This window comes from Vigna umbellata, chromosome 9 (assembly GCF_029865625.1).
Source record: "Vigna umbellata cultivar VRB3 chromosome 9, Vumbellata_1.0, whole genome shotgun sequence".
Lineage (NCBI taxonomy): Eukaryota > Viridiplantae > Streptophyta > Magnoliopsida > Fabales > Fabaceae > Vigna > Vigna umbellata.
Genome location: NC_142173.1, coordinates 17,028,949 through 17,053,434, shown reverse-complemented (window position 1 = coordinate 17,053,434; position 24,486 = coordinate 17,028,949). Strand labels below are relative to the sequence as shown.

Genomic DNA, 24,486 nt, shown 5'->3' with positions numbered 1-24,486 from the left:
GAATATTTTTAAAAAATAAATATTCAGAATACTTTGGATAAGCAATCTGAAATATAATATTTCTGTGTCTTTTTAGTGATTACATGGTTTGAAATGTAAAATTATATTTAAAATTATAATTTGTAATTCGAAATATGTATTATAGCAGGTTTAGATTAGCACTTTGGTGTTACCATTCCCGTTCAAAGGATCTGGAAGCTACGATTGACAATTGATAACAAGTGCTTTGAAAGTGTGGATCTAAAGTTAGGTTCATGTACTCCATTGTCAATTCATGTGATTTCATTCGATGAAGGCACAGAGACGAGGAGGATAAGGTTTGCTTTTTAACTTTTACTCAAAGATTTTTTAGTGATTTTCCACCCACTACAGGGGTGCATGTAAAAATCATGAGAGTTGCTCCCTCCACCACCACCAACCGCTCCCTGCACCTCCCCATACCTTATTTGCCCTTCTATAAAACGGATGTCAACATCCGTTTCACCTTCAACGGATGTTGACATCCGTAACATCCATTTACACATTTCATATTTTAGTTTATTATTTTTATTTAAAAGAAAAAAACTTCAACGGATGTGGCCACATCCGTTAACGGATGTGCCACATCCGTTTAATAGATTTTTAAAAAGTTTTTAATTTATTATTTAAATAATAATATATAAATTAAAATAATTATTATTATTTTATTAAATAAAATAAAATTAATTTATAAATAATTAAATAATAATTTTTAAAAAATTAAATAATATTTATATATTAATTTAAAATATAAAAAATTAAAAAACTAAAAATTAAAAAACAAAAAAAGGAAACGGATGTCGCCACATCCGTTAACGGATGTGGCGACGTCCGTTTTAATATATTTATAACAAATTTTTTAATTATTATTTAAATAATAATACATAAATTAAAAGTAATAATAATTATTTTATTAAATAAAATAAAATTAATTTATAAATAATTAAGTAATAATTTTAAAATAATTAAATTATATTTATATATTAATTTAAAACAAAAAAAATAAAAAAACTAAACTAGAAAACAAAAAAAGTAACGGATGTCGCCACATCCGTTAACGGATGTGGCACATCCGTTTTAATATATTTATAATAAATTTTTTAATTATTATTTAAATAATAATACATAAATTAAAATTAATAATAATTATTTTATTAAATAAAATAAAATTAATTTATAAATAATTAAGTAATAATCTTAAAATAATTAAATAATATTTATATATTAATTTAAAACAAAAAAAATAAAAAAACTAAAAACTAAAAAACAAAAAAAAGCAACGGATGTCGCCACATCCGTTAACGGATGTAGCATGTCCGTGGAAGAATTTTTTCTTCAACGGATGTTGACATCCGTTGAAGAAAAGGGGTGGGGTGTGGGATATTTTAAAATATAAAGGATAGTATTGGCATTTTAAAAAAATGTGGTGGTGCAGGAAGTAAAGTGGGGTGGTGTAGGGAGTAAAATAGCCCATGGACTTTTGCATCTAGGTGAGGCCCAAGTCCAACTTCAAGTACACATGGCTCGTTAAAGCCTGTGTATTATGTGTTCACTTAAATATGTTTCTAATTTTTGGAGATTTATTGAATTTAAACATCATTCTTTCTATTAGTTTTTTTTTCTATAAATTTTGAAATTACGGTAGCTTATTCCTATGAATAAGTAAATTTTTTCTATAAATCAAAGAGAGAGATAGAAAAAAAAAGTCCTTCAGTGTTTTTGTGAAATCAATATTTAATCACCACCTTTACTGCATGTTTAATCACATATTTATATTTTTTTAAATATTATATTTAGAGGTATAATTTGACTCATGATCAACTTCAACTTACTCCTAAATAAATATTCTCTTATTGATTTACCAAATTATTAAAATCAAGGAAGCTTCAAATCCTTAAAATGAATTAGAGTTAGGAGAGTCCATTTGATTTCATTATAATATTTTAATTCATTTTTATTTTTTTCAAAATAACACGAATTTAAAAAATATTTTAAATTATAAATTGATTTTAAATAATTTATATTAATTACAAATTGAATTTTATTTATTTTTAAATGATTTAAACTTAGGTTAACGTTAGTACAATGTGAGTCTATTCTATCACACTTGACATGATTAAATAAAAAAAAATCCGAATAAACATAACATAAGTGAAATTGACTAAACTAAATCTGATGAGATAAACTCGATTTGATTTGATTCAACTCAATTTTACTAAAAAGTGAGTTTGTTTCAACTTAACATAAAATATACTTAACTTGATTAGAATTAATTCACACCTAAAATTGAAAAAAAAATTATAAAATTATAAAATAAGAATCAGGCTAACTCATTAAAAGAAAAATTAAAAAACAATATTGAATTAAAAAGTATAAAATTTATTAATACTCTATATTTTAACATGGGTTTAACTAAACATATCCAAACAATTTAAAACTTAATTAAATCTAAATTTTAATAATATTTTTAAAAACATTTAAATATGAAAAACATATTTAAAATAATAATTAAAATGTTTTTCACTATGTAAATTTCCGTTTCTCAGCTAACAGCTGTTTCAACGTTCATAATAATAAAGGTAAGAAGCCGTTAGCACCATGCCAAGTTGGTGGTCCCAAACGGAGAAGGACCTGCAACATTAAAATTTTAATTGCATCCTCACCGTTTAATTTTCCACACACCACGTAATCTCATCCGTCAATCTCGACTCTCCTTTTTTATATATATCTTTTGGTTTTTCTGAACCTTTATTGTTGGTTTTTCTTTTTGGCGGGTATCTGGGTCTATGAATTTTCTTTTTGCCATCGATGATAAGAAAAACATTATTTCTTCTGAGTTTCCTTTCTAATATTTAATTTCTCTGGTATTGATCACCGAACATATGGATTGAACTGTGATTTGTTTACCTGTGGCAGTGTCTTAGTTTGTTATGTGATGTCCTGCATGGCATGGAGAGCGATCCCGGTTATGAGTTTCTCGATTGCTTTCTCAGTTCTTGAATTTATCTTTTGGTTCTATACTTGAATTTTTAATTCTTGAATTTATCCAATAGATTTTTACTGATCTTTTATTTTCTCTTCTGTTACATCAGACATTTAACTTTTATTCATTTGCAACGGCTCAGGGTAACATAGTTTCTTCTGTATTAAATTTCTCTGGACTTGATCACTGAACAGTAAGGATTGGATTGTTATTTTGTGTCTCTGCTCCAGTCTTTGGATTAGTTTCGAGAGCCTGTTACGAGTTTATCCATTGGGTTTTTCGTTCTTGAATTTATGAATTGTTCCTGCGTAGCATCGAGGCTGTAATGATGTTATCTATTAGTTTTTCATTCTTGAGTGTATGGATTCATCGTAACTTGGTTTTCTAGTAAGACATTCTTGGTCTTTGGAAGGAAGACAACCAATATATCATGTGAAGGTATTTAGATGACAGATATATATATCAAATATTTGTATCCATTCTTTTTCAAGCACTGAACAAGCAATGCTGATTTCTATCTTCATCGAGTCTTGTGCTTGTGTATTTTCCTTGTGGTTTCTGTACTTTTTAATCTTGTAAGAGATTATTTTTTTCGATTTAATTCTTCCTGCTTTCCTCTTGAGCTTTGTAGGGAGGCAATGGATGTGTGCTGTAGGTTTGAGAAGCAGTGGATGAAAATCCTGTGAAACTGTAAGTTTTATTAGAAGTATTCGTTTTATTTGACACCCACAAAAGTACCTCTTCTAATTGAAAGAAACTTAGCCATTACGGTTTTTGAATTTTTGTGAGTTTCATCACGTCTGTGTCAGCCATTCCCTTCTTCAAACTGTTGCGGGTAAGCACTTTTCTCTCCTGTTCTCTCTTTTTGTCCACACTTATACTTTTCTTTCTGCAATTGAGTCATCTTATTGTAAAGAGTTTCGTTTCCTTCTATTTTAATTTGTTCTTTTACAGACTCGTAAAATTTTCTCAGCTATAGAGCCATGTTATTTTCAAAATAATCTTTCTTTCTTACTTTATATATTTTCCCTATTAATTTTGGTTTTTCATAGTTATGCTATTTCTATCCGATCATTCCGTTTTTGTGCTCTGTTAATTGTAGTTGTCGTGGTTATTCATGTGAGGATTGAGTCCCATAACGCTTTTCACTTTTATAAAAATATATCAGGGCTTGCACTATTTGCATTTATTTGTTTGCAGCAAGTAGAGTCTTTGTTTTCTTAATTATTCTCCATTACTTGGGCTCTACAGGGAAGACTTATTATGAATGTTTGTTAGGTCGTGGAGGCTATGGCAGTTGATTATTGGACTTCTTGTGAGGCTTTAGGTTTTATCTTTATGTTTTATCTTTATGTTCGAATTGGAATTGCTTTAGTCTCTCTTGTTAGTTGAATAGGAAGGTAGTCTCTCTTGTTAGTTGAATAGGAAGGTACGTATGTCTGTCAATTTTGTGGTGCTGGTTCTTGATGCAACGAATTGGAAGAAGATTTAAAACTGCTAACGACCCAGGTTATTTTATTTCTGACAAATCCAGGAGTTGGTTGAACTGTTTGCATTCATAGCATTAGCATTCTAGGAGATTTCCCTTGCCGATTGAATATTAAAATTGTACAAGAGTTTAGAATGACTTACAACTCTCAATAATCTAATTCTTTCTGAGTTTCCTTTGTATTAATTGTTCTGCCCTGGTGTTGACAATTATATGGTCACTCAAAACTGGTATTTTCTTTGTGTTTTGTTCTTTGGTTGTTTTCCTTGCTATTTCCATACATATCAGGAATTATTCCAATCTTAACGGCACTAGTTTTTGGAGTGGAGTAGCATGGCACGACTTTGTTGCTTTGCAATTTCGATAGAATTTTTTATATGATCTATTCCAATTTGAATGGGACATCCTTTTTCTTAACAATCCTTTTGGAATAGTATTTGTTTAAGCACTACCATGAAGCTGGAAAGTAACATGAAAGGGCAACTTCTCAAGATAACCTAATTTCTTTTACTTGTTTCTTCTACTATTATTTGAGATTGCTATAGTTGACCATCGAACATTAGGATTGAGTTGTGATTTGTTTCTTTGCAGCAGGGTTTGAATTAGTTTCCTGTCATGACTTGTATCTCGTAGAGTCTGTTATGAGCGACTATGTTGTCTCTATTGTTTTTGAAGCCTATAATTTATTATTCATCATTGTTTTTGAAGCCTATGAGATCTATTTGAATTTGAATGTAGGTTCTATGTTTGATTACGTCTAGGTATTGAACTGGTTTGTTTTCATCGTAAACTAATTTCTTTTAAGTTTCCTCTCTATTTGGTTTCTCCGGATTTGATGACTAAACATAAGGATTCAATTGCCATTTGTTTCTTTGCAGTGGTGTTTTTGTTACTCTTTCACATAAATTTGATGTGATTCTTAGTACACAGAATTAGGACTGTCAAATTTAGGAGTTGTTTGAAATATTTTCATTCATTCCTTTTCAAGACACGCTGCCTAGTCTCTCTGAGATTTCTTTTGCTGATTCAGTATTAAAAATAACTAGAGTGTGGAATTTGACAACTTGGGATAATCTAATTTCTTCTGAGTGTTGTCCTCTCTATTTAATTTCTCTATTATTAGCATCTTTATCTTCTTTGGATTTTGAGTTCATGAACAGGATGACGTAATCACATCAAGTTTCTTACCAGGTCTCCCCTGGTTTTATACTATTATTCTGAATTTGCTATTTTCTTGTGTGGGTTTTGGGTTGGTTGCTTTCCTTGTTGTTTCCAGATCAGTAAACAACAATACTTTTGGAATAGGATTTGTTTGAGCCTTACCATCTACATAAAGCTTGAAATTAAACGTGAAATGATAACTGCTCAACATATTCTTAATTTCTTGATCACCGAACATTAGGATCGAATTGTTATGACCTGCATCTATCGAGCCTGTTGTGAGCAATTAGATCCGTTGGGTTTTTTGAGTTCTTGCATTTCTGGTCCTTTTAGGAAGACAAGCAATGCGTGTTTCTTCTTGTATGGCATCGATTATGTTATGAGTTTTGGATTAGTGTTGTGTGCATCTCATCGAGTTTGTGAGATTTTCCCCATTGACTTTTTGAGTCAAATTTACATATCGTTTCTATATGTCTTTTTCTATTAGTAGTTCCTCTTTATCAGAATTGCTTTTCATCTTGTTGCCAGATCTGAGATTTCTTTTGCATACATTTGATTAAAATAGTTGAATAGAGGTTAGAACGGTGTAGGATAATCTTTTGCAGACATTTTGGATGATGATTTTCTTCTGTTATTTATGTATCAGACTTCTTCACCATAAACATGGATTGAATTGTGATATTTTTGCAATGGTGTTTGGATTTGTTGTGTAACGTAGTGCACAATGAGTATAGGACATGTTGGGTAGGACTTTGATTCTTTGTTTGAAAGTTCTATAAATTTGAATTTTAGTAGTGGTAATTAGCAACCTTGATAATCTATCATGTGGACTTTTCGTTTTCATATTGTCCTTTTCTCTCTTCACTTTCATTGGGTTGATTGTTCAATTTTGTGATTCTTGATTAACCCACTTCTGTTTTGAAGTTCTGATAATTATTTTTTTATTTTCTTAGGTGTTTTGAAAAGATGAATCTTTTCAATGGTGTTTGGATTTGTTGTGTAACTAGTGCACAGTGAATATGGGACATGAGGGGTAGGGCTTTGATTCTTTGTTTGAAAGTTCTATAAAGTTGAATTTTAATAGTGGTAATCTATCATGTGGACTTTTCGTTTTCATATTGTCCTTTTCTCTCTTCACTTTCGTTGGGTCGATTGTTCAATTTTGTGATTCTTGATTATGTCACTTCTGTTTTGAAGTTCTGAAAATTAATTTTTTATTTTCTTAGGTGTTTTGAAAAGATGAATCTTTTCAATGGTGTTTGGATTTGTTGTGTAACGTAGTGCACAATGAATATGGGACATGTGGGGTAGGGCTTTGACTCTTTGTTTGAAAGTTCTATAAAATTGAATTTTAGTAGTTGTAATTAACAACCGGTTCTTGATAATCTATCATGTGGACTTTTCGTTTTCATATTGTCCTTTTCTCTCTTCAGTTTCATTGGATTGATTGTTCAATTTTGTGATTCTTGATTATCCCACTTTTGTTTTGAAGTTCCGAAAATTAATTTTTTATTTTCTTAGGTGTTTTGAAAAGATGAATCTTTTCAATGGTGTTTTGGATTTGTTGTGTAACTAGTGCACATTGAATATGGGACATGTGGAGTAGGGCTTTGATTCTTTGTTTGAAAGTTCTATAAAGTTGAATTTTAGTAGTGGTAATCTATCATGTGGACTTTTCGTTTTCATATTGTCCTTTTCTCTCTTCACTTTCATTGGGTTGATTGTTCAATTTTGTGATTCTTGATTATCCCACTTCTGTTTTGAAGTTCTTTAAAATTATTTTTTAATTTTTTCAGGTGGTTTGAAAAGATGAATCTTTTCAATGGTGTTTGGATTTGTTGTGTATCGTAGTGCACAATGAATATGGGACATGTGGAGTAGGGCTTTGATTCTTTGTTTGAAAGTTCTATAAAGTTGAATTTTAATAGTGGTAATTAGCAACCGGTTCTTGATAATCTATCACTTTTCGTTTTCATATTGTCCTTTTCTCTCTTCAGTTTCATTGGGTTGATTGTTCAATTTGTGATTCTTGATTATCTTAATTCTGTTTTGAAGTTGTGATAATTAATTTTTTATTTTCTTAGGTTATTTAAGAAGATGAATGTTTTCAGTGGTGTTTGAATTTGTTGTGTAACGTAGTGCACAATGAATATGGGACATGTGGGGGTAGGGCTTTGACTCTTTGTTTGAAAGTTCTATAAAGTTGAATTTTAGTAGTGGTAATTAGCAACTGGTTCTTGATAATCTATCACGTGGACTTTTCGTTTTCATATTATCCTTTTCTCTCTTCACTTTCATTGGGTTGATTGTTAAATTTTGTGATTCTTCATTATCTCACTTCTGTTTTGAAGTTCTGAAAATTAATTTTTTATTTTCTTAGGTGTTTTGAAAAGATAAATCTTTTCAATGGTGTTTCGATTTGTTGTGTAACGTAGTGCATAGTGAATACGGGACATGTGGGGTAGGGCTTTGACTCTTTGTTTGAAAGTTCTATAAAGTTGAATTTTAGTAGTGGTAATTAGCAACCGATTCTTGATAATCTATTATGTGCACCTTTCTTTTTCATATTGTAATTTTCTCTCTTCACTTTCATTGGGTTGATTATTCAATTTTGTAATTCTTGATTATCTCACTTCTGTTTTGAAGTTCTGATAATTAATTTTTTATTTTCTTAGGTGTTTTGAAAAGATGAATCTTGAACATTCCATTCATTTTATTAGTGGTAATTAGCCAGCATTCAGGTTGACTTCATTTTTTTATTACAAACCTTTATTTTGTAGTCTTGTTTCGTATCCTGTATTGGCAATCGAATTTTGAACTCGTTCTTGCAAAACATCAATGTTCTTGTTTAACATTCTGAATATATGTAAATATATATAAATATATATATATTTATATATATATATATATATATATTATATTTTCTTGGGCAGCAAATTAAAAGGACGGACCTTTCAGTCATTCCTTTCATTTTAATGGTAATAACCTCAAGATTAGTATCGTGTACATCGAGTTTATTAGGGTTTCTTCATTGGTTTCTGTGGGTCCTCTTTATTAAAATTCCTTTTCATGTCGTTGCCAGGTTTAGGATTTCTTTTGCGGACATGTACTTCGTCTTCTATTTAAATCATGGACGGGCAGAGGAAATTTTGTGCCTGTGAAGGTAAAAGTTTCACTGCTTATGCTTAAATTATTTTTCTTTAAGTTACTGTGCATTGTGAAGGTAAAAGTTTCATTACTTACGCTTACATTATTATTTTTCTAAGTTAATTTGTGGCTGACTAAACTTGTTGGGAGAATTATTAATGGTGTGTTATTGGAAAGTGGGAGCTTGTGAACCTTCTACAAGTTATATTAATGGTGCATATGTTGTAATGTGGGAAGAATATACTAATTGAGGGAGGAAATTTTGTGCACTTTGAAGGTAAAGGTTTTATTACTTTGTAAAGTGGGAACGATATACAAATTGTGGGAGGAAATTTTCTGCCCTATGAAATAGGTTTCACTACTTTGTAATGTGGAAGAGATATACAAATTGTGGGAGGAAATTTTGTATCCTGTGAAACTAAAAGTTTCACTACTTTGTAATGTGGGAAGGATATACAAACAGTGAGAGGAAATTCTGTGCATTGTAAAACTAAAGGTTTCATTACTTTGTAATGTGGGAAGGATATAAAAATTGTTGGAGGAAATTTTGTACATTGTGAAACTAAAGGTTTCATTACTATGTAATGTGGGAAGAATATACAAATTGTAGGAGGAATTTCTCTGCACTGTGAAACTAAAGGTTTCCTTACTTTCTAATGTGGGAAGAATATACAAATTAAGGGAGGATATTTTGTGCATTGTGGTTTCATTACTTTGTCATGTGGGAACGACATACAAATTGTGGGAGGGAATTATGTGCACTGTGAAACTAAAGGTTTCATTACTTTGTAATGTGAGAAGTATATACAAATTGTGGGCGGAAATTGTGCACTGTGAAGCTAAAGGTTTAATTACTTTGTAATGTGGGAAGGATATACAAATTGTGGGAGGAAAATTTGTGCACTGTGAAACTAAAGATTTCATTACTTTGTAATGTGGAAAAGAAATACAAATTGTGGGAGGAAATTTTGTGCACTGTAAAACTAAAGTTTTCATTACTTTGTAAAGTGGGAAGGATATACAAATTGTGGGACGAAATTATCTGCACTGTGAAACTAAAGGTTTCATTACTTTGTAATGTGTGGGAAGGATATACAAACTATGGGAGGAAATTTTGTGCACTTTGAAACTAAAAGTTTCATTACTTTGTAATCTGGGAAGGATATACAAATTGTGGGAGGAAATTCTGTGCATTGTGAAAGTAAAAGTTTTATTACTTTGTAATGTGGGAAGGATATACAAATTGTGGGAGTAAAGTCTCTGAACTGTGAAACTTAAGGTTTCATTACTTCTTAATTTGTGAAGGATATAAAAATTGTGGGACAAAATTTTGTGCCTTTTGAAACTAAAGGTTTCACTACTTTATAATGTGGGATGAATATACAAATTGTGGGAGGAAATTCTGTGCCTTGTAAAATTAAAGGTTTCACTACTTTGTAATGTGGAAACGATATACAAATTGTGGGAGGAAAGTCTCTTCACTGTGAAATTCAAGGTTTCATTACTTTGTAATGTGGGAATGATATACAAAGTGTGGGAGGAAATTTTGTGCCTTCAGAAACTAAAGATTTCACTACTTTGTAATGTCGGAAGGATATACAAATTGTGAGAGAAAATTTTGTGCACTGTGAAACTAAAGGTTTCATTACTTTGTAATTTGGGAAGGATATACAAATTGTGGGAGAAAATTTTGTGCAGGGTGAAACTAAAGGTTTCATTATTTTGTAATGTGGGAAGGTTATACAAATTGTGGGAGAAAAGTCTCTGCACTATGAAACTAATGGTTTCATTACTTCGTAATGTGAGAAGAATATACAAATTGTGGGAGGAAATTTTCCGCCTTCTGAAACTAAAGGTTTCACTACTTTGTAATGTAGAAATGATATACAAATTGTGGGAGGAAATTCTTTGCGCTGTGAAACTAAAAGTTTCACTACTTTGTAATGTGGAAACGATATACAAATTATCGGAAGAAAGTATCTGCACAGTGAAACTAAAGGTTTCATTACTTCGTAATGTGGGAAAGATATACAAATTGTGGGAGGAAATTTTGTGCCTTTTGAAACTAAATGTTTCACTACTTTGCAATGTGGGAAGGATATTCAAATTGTGGGAGGAAATTTTATGCTTTGTGAAACTAACTGTTTCACTACTTTGTAATGTGGAAACGATATACAAATTGTGGGAGGAAATTTAGTGCACTGTGAAACTAAAGGTTTCATTACTTTGTAATGTGCGAAGTATATACAAATTGTCGGAGCAAATTTGTGTCCTGTGAAACCTCCTGTTAAACAAAAGGTTTCACAACTTTGTAATGTGGGAAGTATATACATATTGTGGGAGGAAATTTTGTGCATTGTGAAAATAAGGATTTCATTAATTTGTAATGTGGGAACGATATACAAATTGAGGGACGAAATTCTTTAGGTTTTATTACTTTATAATGTGGGAAGAATATACAAATTGTGGGAGAAAATTTTGTGTACTGTGAAACTAAAAGTTTGATTAGTATGTAATATGGGAAGGATATAGAAATAGTGGGAGGAAATTCTGTACACTGTGAAGCTAAAGGTTTAATTACGTTCTAATGTGAGAGGGATATACAATTTGTGGGAGGAAATTCTGTGCACTGTGAAGGTAAAGGTTTCATTATTTTTTAAAGTGGGAAGGATACACAAATTGTGAGAGGAAATTTTGTGCCACGTGAAACTAAAGGTTTCACTACTTTGAAATGTGGGAAGGATATACAAATTGTGGGAGGAAAGTCTCTGCACTGTGAAACTAAAGGTCACATTACTTCGTAATGTGGGAATGATATACAAATTGTGGGAGAACATTTTGTGCCTTTTGAAACTAAATGATTCACTACTTTGAAATGTGAGAAGGATATTCAAATTGTGGGAGGAAATTTTGTGGCCTGTGAAACTAAAGGTTTCACTACTTTGTAATGTGGGAAAAATATATAAATTGTGGGAGGAAAGTCTCTACACTGTGAAACTAAAGGTTTCATTACTTCGTAATGTGGGAAGGATATACAAATTGTGGGAGGGAATTTTGTGCTTTCAGAAACTAAAGATTTCACTACTGTGTAATGTGAAAATGATATAAAAATTGTGAAGGAAATTTTGTGCCCTGTGAAATTAAAGGTTTCACTACTTTGTAATGTGGGAACGATACACAAATTGTAGGAGAAATTTTTGTGCCTTTTGAAACTAAAGGTTTCACTACTTTGTAATGTGAGAAGGATATTCAAATTGTGGGAGGAAATTTTGTGCTCTGTGAAACTAAAGGTTTCACACCTTTGTAATGTTGGAACGATATACAAATTGTGGGAGAAAATTCTGTGCAATGTAAAACTAGAGGTTTCATTACTTTGTAATGTGGGAAGAATATACAAATTGTGGGAGCAAATTTGTGTCCTGTGAAACTAAAGGTTTCACTACTTTGTAATTTAGGAGTTGTGAGAGGAAATTTTATGCATTGTGAAACTAAAGGTTTCTTTACTTTGTAATGTGGGAAGCTTATACAAATTTTGATAGAAAAGTCTCTGCACTGTGAAACTACAGGTTTCATTACTTCGTAATGTGGGAAGGATATACAAATTGTGAGACAAAATTTTGTGCCTTTGAAACTAAAGATTTCACTACTTTGTAATGTGGGAAGGATATATAAATTGTGGGAGGAAATTTTGTGTCCTGTGAAACTGAAGGTTTAACAAATTTGTAATGTGGGTATGATGTAAAAATTGTGGAACGAAATTCTTTAGGTTTCATTACATTGTAATCTGGGAAGGTGATACAAATTGTGCGAGGAAAGTCTCTGCACTGTGAAACTAAAGGTTTCATTACTTCGTAATTTTAGAAGAATATAAAAATTGTGAGAGGACATTTTGTGCCGTTTGAAACTAAATGATTCACTAGTTTGTAATGTGAGAAGGTTATTCAAATTGTGGGAGGAAATTTTGTGATATGTGAAACTGAAGGTTTCACTACTTTGTAATGTTGGAACGATATACAAATTGTGAGAGGAAATTCTGTACAGTGTGAAACAAAAGGTTTCATTACTTCATAATGTGGGAAGAATATACAAATTGTAGGAGGACATTTTGTGCCGGTTGAAACTAAATGATTCACTACTTTGTAATGTGAGAAGGATATTCAAATTGTGGGAGGAAATTTTGTGCCATGTGAAACTAAAGGTTTCACTACTTTGTAATGTGGGAACGATATTCAAATTGTGGGAGAAAATTTTGTGCACTGTGAAACTAAAGGTTTCATTACTTTGTAATGTGGGAAGGATACACAAATTGTGAGAGCAAATTTGTGTTCTGTGAAACTAAAGGTTTCACAACTTTGTAATATGGGAAGGATATACAAATTGTGGGAGGAAATTTTGTGCACTGTGAAACTAAAAGTTTCATTACTATGTAATGTGGGAAGAATATACAATTATTGGGAGGAAATTCCGTGCCCTGTGAAATTAAAGGTTTCACTACTTTGTAATGTGGAAACAATATACAAATTGTTGGAAGAAAGTCTCTGCACTGTGAAACTAAAGGTTTCATTACTTTTTATAGCGGGAAGGATACACAAATTGTGAGGGGAAATTTTGTACCCTATGAAACTAAAGGTTTCACTACTTTGTAATGTGGGAAGGATATACAAATAGTGGGAGGAAATTATGTGCCCTGTGAAACTAAAGGTTTTACTACTTTGTAATGTTGGAAGGATATACAAATTGTGGGAGGAAATTCTGTGCACTATGAAACTAAAGGTTTCATTACATTGTAATTTGGGAAGGATATATAAATTGTGGGAGAAAATTCTGTGCACGGTGAAACTAAAGGTTTCATTACTTTGTAATGTGGGAAGGATATACAAATTGTGGGAAGAAAGTCTCTGCACTGTGAAACTAAAGGTTTCATTACTTCGTAATGTGGGAATAATATACAAATTGTGGGAGGAAAGTCTCTGCACTGTGAAACTAAAGGTTTCAATACTTCGTAATTCTGGAAGGATATACAAATTGTGGGAGGAAATTCTGTGCTTTCTGAAATTAAAGGTTTCATTACTCTGTAATGTGGAAAGGTTATACAAATTGTGGGAGGAAATTTTGTGCCTTGTGAAATTAAAGGTTTCACTACTTTGTAACGTGGGAATGATATACAAATTGTGGAAGGAAATTTTGTGCCTTTTGAAACTAAAGGTTTCACTACTTTGTAATGTGGGAAGGATATTCAAATATTGGGAGAAAATTTTGTGCCCTGTGAAACTAAAGGTTTCACTACTTTGTAATGTTGGAACGATGGAATGATATACAAATTGTAGGAACAAATTTTGTTCTATGAAACTAAAGGTTTCACTACTTTGAAATGTGGGAGTTGTGGGACGAAATTCTGTGCGCTGTGAAACTAAAGGTTTCTTTACTTTGTAATGTGGGAAGGATATACAAATTGTGGGAGGAAATTTTGTGCCTTTGAAACTAAAGATTTCACTACTTTGTAATGTGGGAAGGGTATACAAATTGTGGGAGAAAATTCTGTGCTCTGTGAAACTAAAGGTTTCACTACTTTGTAATGTGGGAACGATGTAAAAATTGTGGGACGAAATTTTTTAGGTTTCATTGCTTTGTAATGTGGGAAGGATATACAAATTGTGGGAGGAAAGTCTCCACACTGTGAAACTAAAGGTTTTATTATATCATATTGTGGGAAGGATAGACAAATTGTGGGAGGAAATTTTGTGCCTTTTGAAACTAAAGGTTTCACTAATTTGTAACGTGGGAAGAATATACAAATTGTGCGAGGAAATTATGTGCGTTGTGAAACTAAAGGATTCACAACTTTATAATGTGGGAATGATATACAAATTTTGGGACGAAATTCTTTAGGTTCCATTACTTGGTAATGTAGGAAGGATATAGAAATTGTGGGAGGAAATTTTGTGCACTGTGAAACTAAAAGTTTGATTACTATGTAATGTGGGAAGGATATACAAATAGTGGAAGGAAATTCTATACACTATGAAGCTAAAAGTTTAATTACATTGTAATGTGGGAAAGATATACAATTTGTGAGAGGAAATTTTGTGCACTGTGAAGGTAAAGGTTTCATTATTTTGTAATGTGGGAACGACATACAAATTGTGCGAGGAAATTATGTGCACTGTGAAACTAAAAGTTACATTACTTTGTAATGTGAGAAGGATATACAAATTGTGGGAGGAAATTCTGGGCACTGTGAAGCTAAAAGTTTAATTACTTTGTAATGTGAGAATGATATACAAATTGTGGGAGGAAATTTTGTGCACTGTGAAACTAAAGGTTTCATTACTTTGTAATATGAGAAGGATATAAAAATTGTGGGAGAAGTTTTGTGCACTGTAAAACTAAAGGTTTCATTACTCTGTAATGTGCGAAGGATATACAAATTGTGAGAGCAAATTTGTGTCCTGTGAAACTAAAGGTTTCACTACTTTGTAATGTGGGAAATATATGCAAATTGTGGAAGGAAATTTTTTGCACAAACTAAAAGTTTCATTACTTTGTAATGTGGGAGTTGTGGGAGGAAATTTTTTGCACTGTAAAACTAAAGGTTTCATTACTTTGTAATTTAGGAAGGATAAACAAATTGTGGGATGAAAGTTTGTGCATTGTGAAACTAAAGGTTTCATTACTTTGTAATGTGGGAAGGATATACAAATTGTGGGAGGAAATTTTTGTGCACTATGAAGTTAAAGGTGTCATTACTTTGTAATGTCTTATGGATATATAAATTGTGGAAGAAAATTATGTGCAGTGTGAAACTAAAGGTTTCATTACTTTGTAATGTGGGAAGGATTTAAAAATTGTGGAAGAAAATTCTGTACACTGTGAAGCTAAAGGTTTCATTACTTACGCTTACATTATTTTTTTCTACATTAATTTGTGGCTGGCTAAACTTGTTTGGTGGATTATTAATGACGAGTTATTGGAATGTGGGAGTTTGTGATATTCACTTGTACAAGTTGTATTAATGGTGTATATGCTTGTAATGTGGGAGTGTATATTAGACTTTGACATTTGCGGAGAATTTGTCTACTACACTGTCCTTTAGTTCCTGACGTGAATTTTGGGTTTAGAGGTACTATGGGATGAATATGGGACATGTGATGATATGCTTCTCGGTTCTAAAATTTCTACTACTCAGGTGCCTTCTCGATAACCACTTTTAGTTGAAACCTTTGACTATTTTCTATTGATATGAAAAGAGAAAAGTTTTATATGGAACAAATTTTCCTTGAAATATTATCGTTGCCAGGTTTGAGATTAAAATAGTTGAAGATTAGTTGGAAGGCCATTATGAGAGTCTTTCCATTGGTTTTTGTAGACGTATAAGCTATGAATGTGTGGTGTAGGATATACAAATTGTGGGAGAAAATTTTGTGCACCTTGTAAAGGTTTCATTACTTTTACATTTTTTTCCTTCGTTAATATTTGGCTGGCTAAACTTGTTGGGTGAGTTAACTTGTACAAGTTGTATTAATAGTGCATATGCTTGTAATGTAGAAGTTTATAATGTCATTTAATTCTTGATGTGAGTTTTTGGGTTTGTTAAAGGCACTCTATAGGGAGAAAAAGTTGTAGAATGTTATTGTTATCAATTTATTTGACATCTCCGAATGCTTTTAACAAAACTTATGTCCTGTACGTCGTTTCTCTACTACTAAAAATGACAATTAAAAGTGTTTTATGAGATCTTTTCTTCTTACTCATGGCTAAATTGAAAATGGGAAACATAAGAATGTTATGTAATTCATATGGATTTGATGATTTCATTGGATATATAAGCTTTATTTATCTCAGGCCAATGAAACTCTCTTTCTGGAATCGAACCTTAATTTTCTATCACAAGTCATCACCATGATAGTCACTATCATACTATCGAAAGTTTATAGGATAAAAATTTGAAAAGTTCTACTACTCAAGTGCCTTCTTGATATCTTGATAACCACTTTCAGTTGAAACCTTTGACTATTTTCTCTTAATATGGAAAGAGAAAAGTTGTAAAACGTTATCATGATCAATTTATTTGATATGTCAATATGCTTTTAATGCTTATTGATTTCCTATTGGAGCTTAACAAATCTTATGTCCTGTACGCAATTTCTCTAGTACTAAAAATGACCATGCATTATGAGATATTTTCTTCTTACTCATGGCCAAATTGAAGATAGGCAACATAAGAATGTTATGCCATTCTTATTTTATATAGTATGGATTTGATGATATCATTGGGTATATGAGCTTCTCCAAAGATTTATCTCAGGTCAACGAGACTCCCTTTTTAGAATTGAACCCAAATTATCTTTCATCAGTCACCATCATGATAGGTCATTATCCTATTATCGAAAGTTTACAAGGCAAAAATTTGAAATTTTTACTACTTAAGTGCCTTCTCAATAACCACTTTTAGTTGAAAACTTTGACTCTTTTCTCTTGATATGAAAAGAGAAAAGTTGTAAAACGTTATCGTGATCAATTTATTTGATATGTCCATATGCTTTTAATGCTTATTGGTTTCCCATTAGGGCTTAACAAATCTTATGTCTTGTACACAGTTTCTCTAGTGCTAAAAATGACCGTTAAAAGTGCTTTATGAGATCTTTTCTTCTTACTCATGGCCAAATTGAAGATGGGCAACATAAGAATGTTATGTTATTCGTATTTTATATAGTATGGATTACATCATTGGGTATATGAGCTTCTCCAAAGAATTATCTCAGGCTAAAGAGATTCCCTTTCTGGAATTGAACCTTAATTATCTGTCACTAGTAGTGGTAAAAGAGTTATGTGCGGGGAAGGCGTAAAAGAGTTCTACGCGAATGATAGAACATTCACTGTTGAGGTTGAGCCTTTAATGAGTTATGTGCGGGGAAGGCGTGTCCCGTTTGATGTTGAGACAATCAACTCCTTCTTGGGAAGGGAGTGACAAACTGGCGAAAATTTGTGCCAATATGCACAATATGTAGATGATATGGGAGAAGTTAAGAGAGTAATTTTTCGTCCTATGAGTGCTTTTCACTGAAACAAGCAGTAACAACTTGTGCACATTAAGAGATTTGCGCTCTAACCTCGGTGAGCAAACTTTGGCCCACATTGATCACGCTAACCTCTCTCCATGCTCTCATCTCTCCGACATCACAGTGGGGCAGTCCCTCATTCTTTACAGCATCCTCTCGGGGAAATCATTGAACTTTGACCGTCTCATTGTTGAGGAAATCTGCCAATGTACTCACACTATAGGGAATAAATCTCCCCTCTAGCATGGCTATCAAGATGTCCCTGATCATCCTAACTGTCACTATACCACTCCTATAGAGGGCTTCAAACCTGACTTCCACCAACTGCAATTTGAGATCTATCGTGCTATACGAATCAGGTTGGGGATCAACCTGCTATTGACAGCGATGGCACCGAGGGGGTGATGACGGTGTTGCGGTAGGGCTTTCCTTGTCGTCCAAGCAATACTGAGTATAGAATGCAAGATCTATGGTTCGACGAGGTCGCTCAAAAGGAGGTAAATAGATGTAGTCCCTTGCTAGTTGGCATAAGTGTGTGACCAAGGAAGGATGCCCAAGGGGAGATTTATTCCTTACAGTGTGAGCACATTGGTAGATTTCCTCAACAATGAGACGACCCAAGTTTAATGATTTCCTCGAGAGGATGCTGTAAAGAATCAGGGACCGCCCCACCATGATGTCGGAGAGATGAGAGCATGGAGAGAGGTTAGTGTGATCAATGTGGCCAAAGTTTACTCACCGAGGTTAGATTGCAAATCTCTTAATGTGCACAAGTTGTTACTGCCTGTTTCAGTGAAAAGCGCCCCTAGGACGAAAAATTACTCTCCTAACTTCTCCCATATCATCTTCATCTTCTACATATTGGGCATACTGGCACAGATTTTCGCCCATCTGTCGCTCCCTTCCCAAGAAGGAGTAATTGTCTCAACATCAAAGGGGACACACCTTCCCCACACATAACTCATGAAAGGCTCAACCTCATTAGTGAATGTTCTATCATTTGCGTAGAACTCTTTTACCACTACAATGTTTGCGGGGGCAGGATAAATACCCTCTCCTGACTCCACCATGAAATCAGAAACATCAGTAGGCTTCAAAATAAATGTCCTCTCTATCAAAGTCTTCTATTTTCAAACACAACAATTTTTTCTCATGTTGCCTAAAGAGGAAGCGGTTTGAGTAAAACTTTTCCTTTCGTTTTTTACCCCTATAGGGCTGACCAATAGGGTTCTTCAGCCTTTTTAGTCTTGAGGAAGGTGTCATTTGTATAAAAAAAACAAGGCAAAGACACCATCATGATTAAGTACTGGAGATAAGTTAAAAACGACTACTGCATAGGCACATAAACACTAGGTCAAAAGCCTAGAAAGACTCAAAATAGGGGCAAAAAAAGAAAAATCACAAGCACAGACTACACAATTAGCAATAGAGTCAAACTTGCCGCTGGTGTTGAGCGCCGCAAAATAGTCGTTGCATAGCGAAAACATAGAGGGCTCCATAGAACATTGGTGCTCAGCATATAAAATGCAAGCAGTAGCGAACCAGACATGGACACCTACAACCAACAACACCCAACAGTTAATCTTAACATAGAACGAGACAACAAGAAAATAATAGCACTATAAAACCTAGTAATTTGTATTTACAACATCGAAAATGGGCAAAGAAACTTATGCTTACTTGAACACAAAAAAGAGAAATAGAGGAGTGTTGAGTGCACAAATTCAAAAGCTTGAAATGATCTTCTGCAGCTGACTCCTGTGGTGCTTAAAAAGTAAGCACAGGTGGCCTTTGGGTGGGGAAAATGGTGGGTTTGAGGGGCAAAAAGTGGTGAGGGATTAGCAAAAGAGGGGTGGAGGTTAAGTGTGTAAGACCCTTTCGGGATGTTACAGAGTGTAAGGAGGAGAGTTTGAGTGTGAGGGAAGGGACTAAGTGATATGATCATAGATGGGGCAAGAATGAAGAGTGTTAAGAGTGACAAGAAGCATAAAAAGAAATAACATAAGTTTTATTAGGCTTGTATTTTGCCTATTCTAGTTTCTAGTTTCTTTCTCTTTGTTTGGTTGTAAAAAAGCTTATATATTCTTCTTTTTTTTAAGGTGTAAGCAATGTGAGATTTCACATAGCTTGGACTTAAAAGAAAGAAGAATACATAAGTTTATTCTCCTTTTAGTTGTTTGTATTGCAAGTTATCACATGTATAGTTTTATTTGTTATCTTTAGACTAGTTAGGTAGCTTATATACCCTTAAGAAGTTGTAAAATTAAGAGATGTGGGACTTAAAACAACCTTGAGAGCTGTTGTCCAAACTTAAAGGCCTCCAAGTCTCACATCATTTAGTTTTCTCCATCTACTTCGTCTCCTAGTGCTATATAAGCAACCTAAGGTCTCCTTTGTACACACACCTTGAACACATTCAAATTTGAATATAAAGAGTGTTTTGCATTCAATTGCATTACTTCTTTGAGATAGAATTTTGTCTCTTAGTCTAATTTTGGGTTTTATCTTGTGAAGAACAAGTGACGATTCTCCTTGTTATTTATCTCGGATCCTTTCAAGTGACATGTCTTCCAATTCATAAGTTTCCTCTTTTTTCTCTCTTACAATTTTAGTCTTTTAATTCTATTTCTTAATTGTTCCTGTTTAGTTCTTAGGCTTTCTATTTAGGCATGTTGTTCCATATCACCAAGCTGCATAGAAGAGAAGGTGAGTGGTAGGGTTTCGGAAAATGGCCCCTAAAAACAATGCACCCAGGCTCAATTTGTAGGTCAGACCCAATTTTTCAGTTAGACTCACCATTGAGCAGTATATATATAAAAACAGGGTTAAGGCTCTGCTGGTATGGCGTTTAGTGTCAGAATGATATCGTTGAACGGTAACGTTCCAGAAAGCTCATTTCTATACAAGTTACTATTGCACATAAAAACAAATGACACAACAACCACACAAACAACAAGAAAAAGGGTTAAGAAAATTTGTTTGCTCCTCAGCAAGTATACTGAATTGCTTAAGTAATATAAAATGGTAAGACCAAGTATCGTAATACTAAAGAATTGTACGATTAACAACTCATTTAGACTAACAAATACAAGAATATGTGCAAGTAATTAAATCAACAAAGAATTAAAGGTGGACTTTGATAGTTGGTAGAATTCATGACTTCACTCTCGTGCACCCACAAAAATATCTCCTCTCCATCAAACACTAAATTCAACTCGTTAAAACACTAAAACCCTACTCCCTTAGGTGAAAGAGCCTAGGTTTTCTCACTAAGAACCAATCCCTTGGAAAACTAGCAAGCAAACGCACATTTCAACGTCCCTATTTCAAGCAAGCATTAAGAGTAAAAACAAGAAATTAACATTAAATGGAAAAAAAAAAAAAAAAAAAATATATATATATATATATATATATATATATATATATATATATATATATATATATAATCAACGCATTTACATAGTACATGAGAGTTCAATGGCTACAAATGCGAGTTTTTCCATAAGCTCCAAGTAGCGAATCCAGGCTAAGTGCTTGGATCGCATACTTCTTTCAAAGGTTAACATGGCTCATGGTGCGAGGGAAGTGATTACCATCGCTCAGCCCTTACACTTAGTTGGACAGGATATGCTTTGTGAGCTTATACATTTGTCTCGGTGGGTGATTTGTCGCCATTGTCTTTGCACTACTCCATAGTTTGTGGTTTGGGTCTTTTGATCGTTTGGTGTTAGCAGTATACTACCCCTTAGGCCCCGAGGTAGGCCCCGAGGGTATAATGAATTTGTGTCTGTAGCTGAAGGGTTGTTTCTCCTCAAGTTGTGCACCATCGAAGAATCACGTTCCCTTGTAGGTTGTGTTGTTTCTGTGTTGTCAGTGGTGACGTGATATGTTGCCTGATGTACAACAACTTTGGATGGGGCTTGAACTTATGGTTGTGAAGCAATTGCTGACTGACCTTGACCTTGGTCTTCTTTATAGATAGTGGTGGGGCTTTCTTCCTTCCTTCTGTTGAGCCTTATTAGCATTTCATTAACAGAGGAGTTTTCGGAAAGGAAAGGTTGGGGATACGCGAATGGTGCATCATAACGCGTTGGAGTATGCCACCTAGTATAAGTGAGGGAAGTTTATCCGGTACCTTGTCGAACGCATTGACTTCCTGGAAGAAGAAATCCCCAATACCCTCTTCAATTTTCAGGTTTATAAAAGAAATGAGCATGTATGCCATGGCCGTGAGGGTTCTAAAGAGGCTTTTCCTACACTTTCTTGTTTCCTGATTTACACGTTCTACTACCTTTAGATGATTTCACTTGACGTACTTTGCAAACTGAATGTTGTCCGAACACAACTTCATCTGAACATGTGGTATTTTCTTCAAGCATTATGACTCCTCTGTAAAGGATTAACATTATTTCTTCACCATTTTAGCACTTGGCGTTCTGAGAAGACTGGGATGCTCTCGTTAATAAGTAGGTCCAAGATGAGCCAGTTTACCCCTTTTGCCTCCTCTTACAAAGGCTTTAAAGTTTGCTTTTAAGGTAGAAATAAATTATGTCAGTCGTCAATATTACTTCTACGAAGATCGACCAAAATTTCCGTTGTACTGAAATTGTCGACCTACCTACATCATGTCTAGGGCCTGGCCCGATATGACTCCCGAGGAATTATCTGCCTTGATATATTCTAAAATAAATTCCTCGAAAATTTCCTACCTGAAAACTTCTATAGGCGTATGGATCTTCCCGAATGTGGAAGGATCTCTGTGGTAAGTTTTTTTCTTAGTTAAAGAAAATACTGACCGAGTTTTTAACTTATCAAGGTTTGTGCTTGTATTACAGATATTATGGTGTCCAAGAGCCCTAGAGATAAAGCTTTGTTCAAACATATATTCAACAAATACCAATCGACGTCGGATGAGGCAACTAGGAAACTGACCGTCGCGGTGGTTACAAATGTTGTGCCTTTGCAAAAGGACAAGTCTTTTTGTCATCACCATGGCGAAAGTTCGTCATCAACCTGTTCACCGAAGAGGAGCCGTCAGGGTGTTGAGAGCTCAGTGCCTTTAAAAGATGGCATCTTCAGCACTGATTATTGTCTAGGCGAAAAAGTGTCGTTTAACCTCACTGATGCCAAGAGGGAGATTTACAAAGGCCTCTCTCTCATTCAGAGATGTTGTATGCTTTAATGAAAATGGTCGCCTAAGCCATTCTTCTCAACTGCGAACTATCTTCCAAGGGAGAAATGAGTTTGCCTAAAATTATATCTTCAAGATAAAACCTTAAATAATTTGTAATAAATTGAAAGAAATATATAATTATTTGTATAAAAAAATTATACAATAAATTTAAAATATTGAAGTTGATTATTTAAATATTTTTTTATAAGTAATTAACCTTTACTTTTAATCATAGTTATGGATTAAATTAGATTTACTTTTAATTATATTATATAAGGAGAGATAATTCATATTTATACATCGTATTGTAAAGAAAGTGATAAAAAATAATCAAACTATTGTAAGAATATATTTTAAGCTTGCTGAAATCATATCATTAATTAAATGAAAATATTATGTATTACAACTTTTTATATTTTATATAAAACATAGACTTTGCTGAAATCAAATTATCCAAGCGAGCAGTAAAAGAGTAAAGTGTGATGGTGTGTGTTGTGAAGTTGTTCATCCCTACATCCAAAACAATTATATTTTTAGTATTTTAATTATAACACAATTTTGGAATTTATCTTAATATGAAACTTTATATTTTAGAAATTAATAAATAGAGTTCTTATCACCTAACGAGTTAATTTATTTTGACGTAATAAATGATATTGTCATAAATATGTCGTGTCATAAGATATGTGGAAAAATATGATTTATTTATTTTCATGTTCATAGGTATCCTTCCTTTTATCATTTTTTAAAAAAAAATATATTTTTTTATTCTTCATCGCTATACTTATTTTTAAAAAAAAGTTTAAGAATAAAATATAGAAATATTCCAGATAGAGTACTCAGGTAGGCAAATTTGGATAAAAGAAGTATCAGTGAAGAAATATAAATACTGCAACATTGCATAATGAGATAAAGTTTTAAAAACCCCTGATTGTTAAAAAGCAAACTTCAATAGTTTTCAATAGTTTAAAGTTAATAGTTTTCCCCAAATACATTTAAGTCGTAAATTCAAGATTATAAATATTAACAATTAAGGATTTGTTTTTTTCCCAAAGAGAAGACCGTTTAATTCGCATAAATGAATATTACAAACCTCAATATGTTAAAAGTTTCTTCTTTTGGTAAGAGTTTAAGCTGTATAAACAATTATTTCAAATCGTAATAAAGTTTGTTCTTTTGGCAAAGAAAATCGTGATATGAACATCATAAACAAAGATAAAAAAAAATTAAACTTTACCCGATAAAAGAAAAATAATTTATCAAAATCAACATAATCAAATTTCAATTCTTGAAGGCAAAAATAACGACACAAGATATGTTTTGTAAGTAAAAAAATAAAAATTAAGAAAAAAATGAAATCGCAATGAAAGTCAAGTTTAGATCTTACGGATTTTGTTTCCAAAGGTGTAAATTTTGTCGTTTTTGGTGACTGCTAGACTCAAACTACAACCTCAGT

At 32.8% G+C, this 24,486-nt stretch overlaps 2 long non-coding RNA genes across 2 annotated transcripts; one reads left to right on the top strand and one right to left on the bottom strand.

Moving 5' to 3' along the window:
- The first annotated feature begins 2,629 nt into the window (after window positions 1-2,629).
- LOC148192745 (uncharacterized) lies at window positions 2,630-22,828 on the top strand. Its single transcript, XR_015782106.1, has 4 exons — window positions 2,630-7,581; window positions 8,327-8,629; window positions 8,734-8,814; window positions 22,693-22,828. It is a non-coding gene; the product is annotated as an uncharacterized LOC148192745 (long non-coding RNA).
- LOC148192744 (uncharacterized) lies at window positions 19,120-22,929 on the bottom strand. The gene is made up of 2 exons (XR_015782105.1): window positions 22,790-22,929; window positions 19,120-19,412 (listed from the first exon to the last, which is right to left on the bottom strand). It is a non-coding gene; the product is annotated as an uncharacterized LOC148192744 (long non-coding RNA).
- Window positions 22,930-24,486: the final 1,557 nt, after the last annotated feature.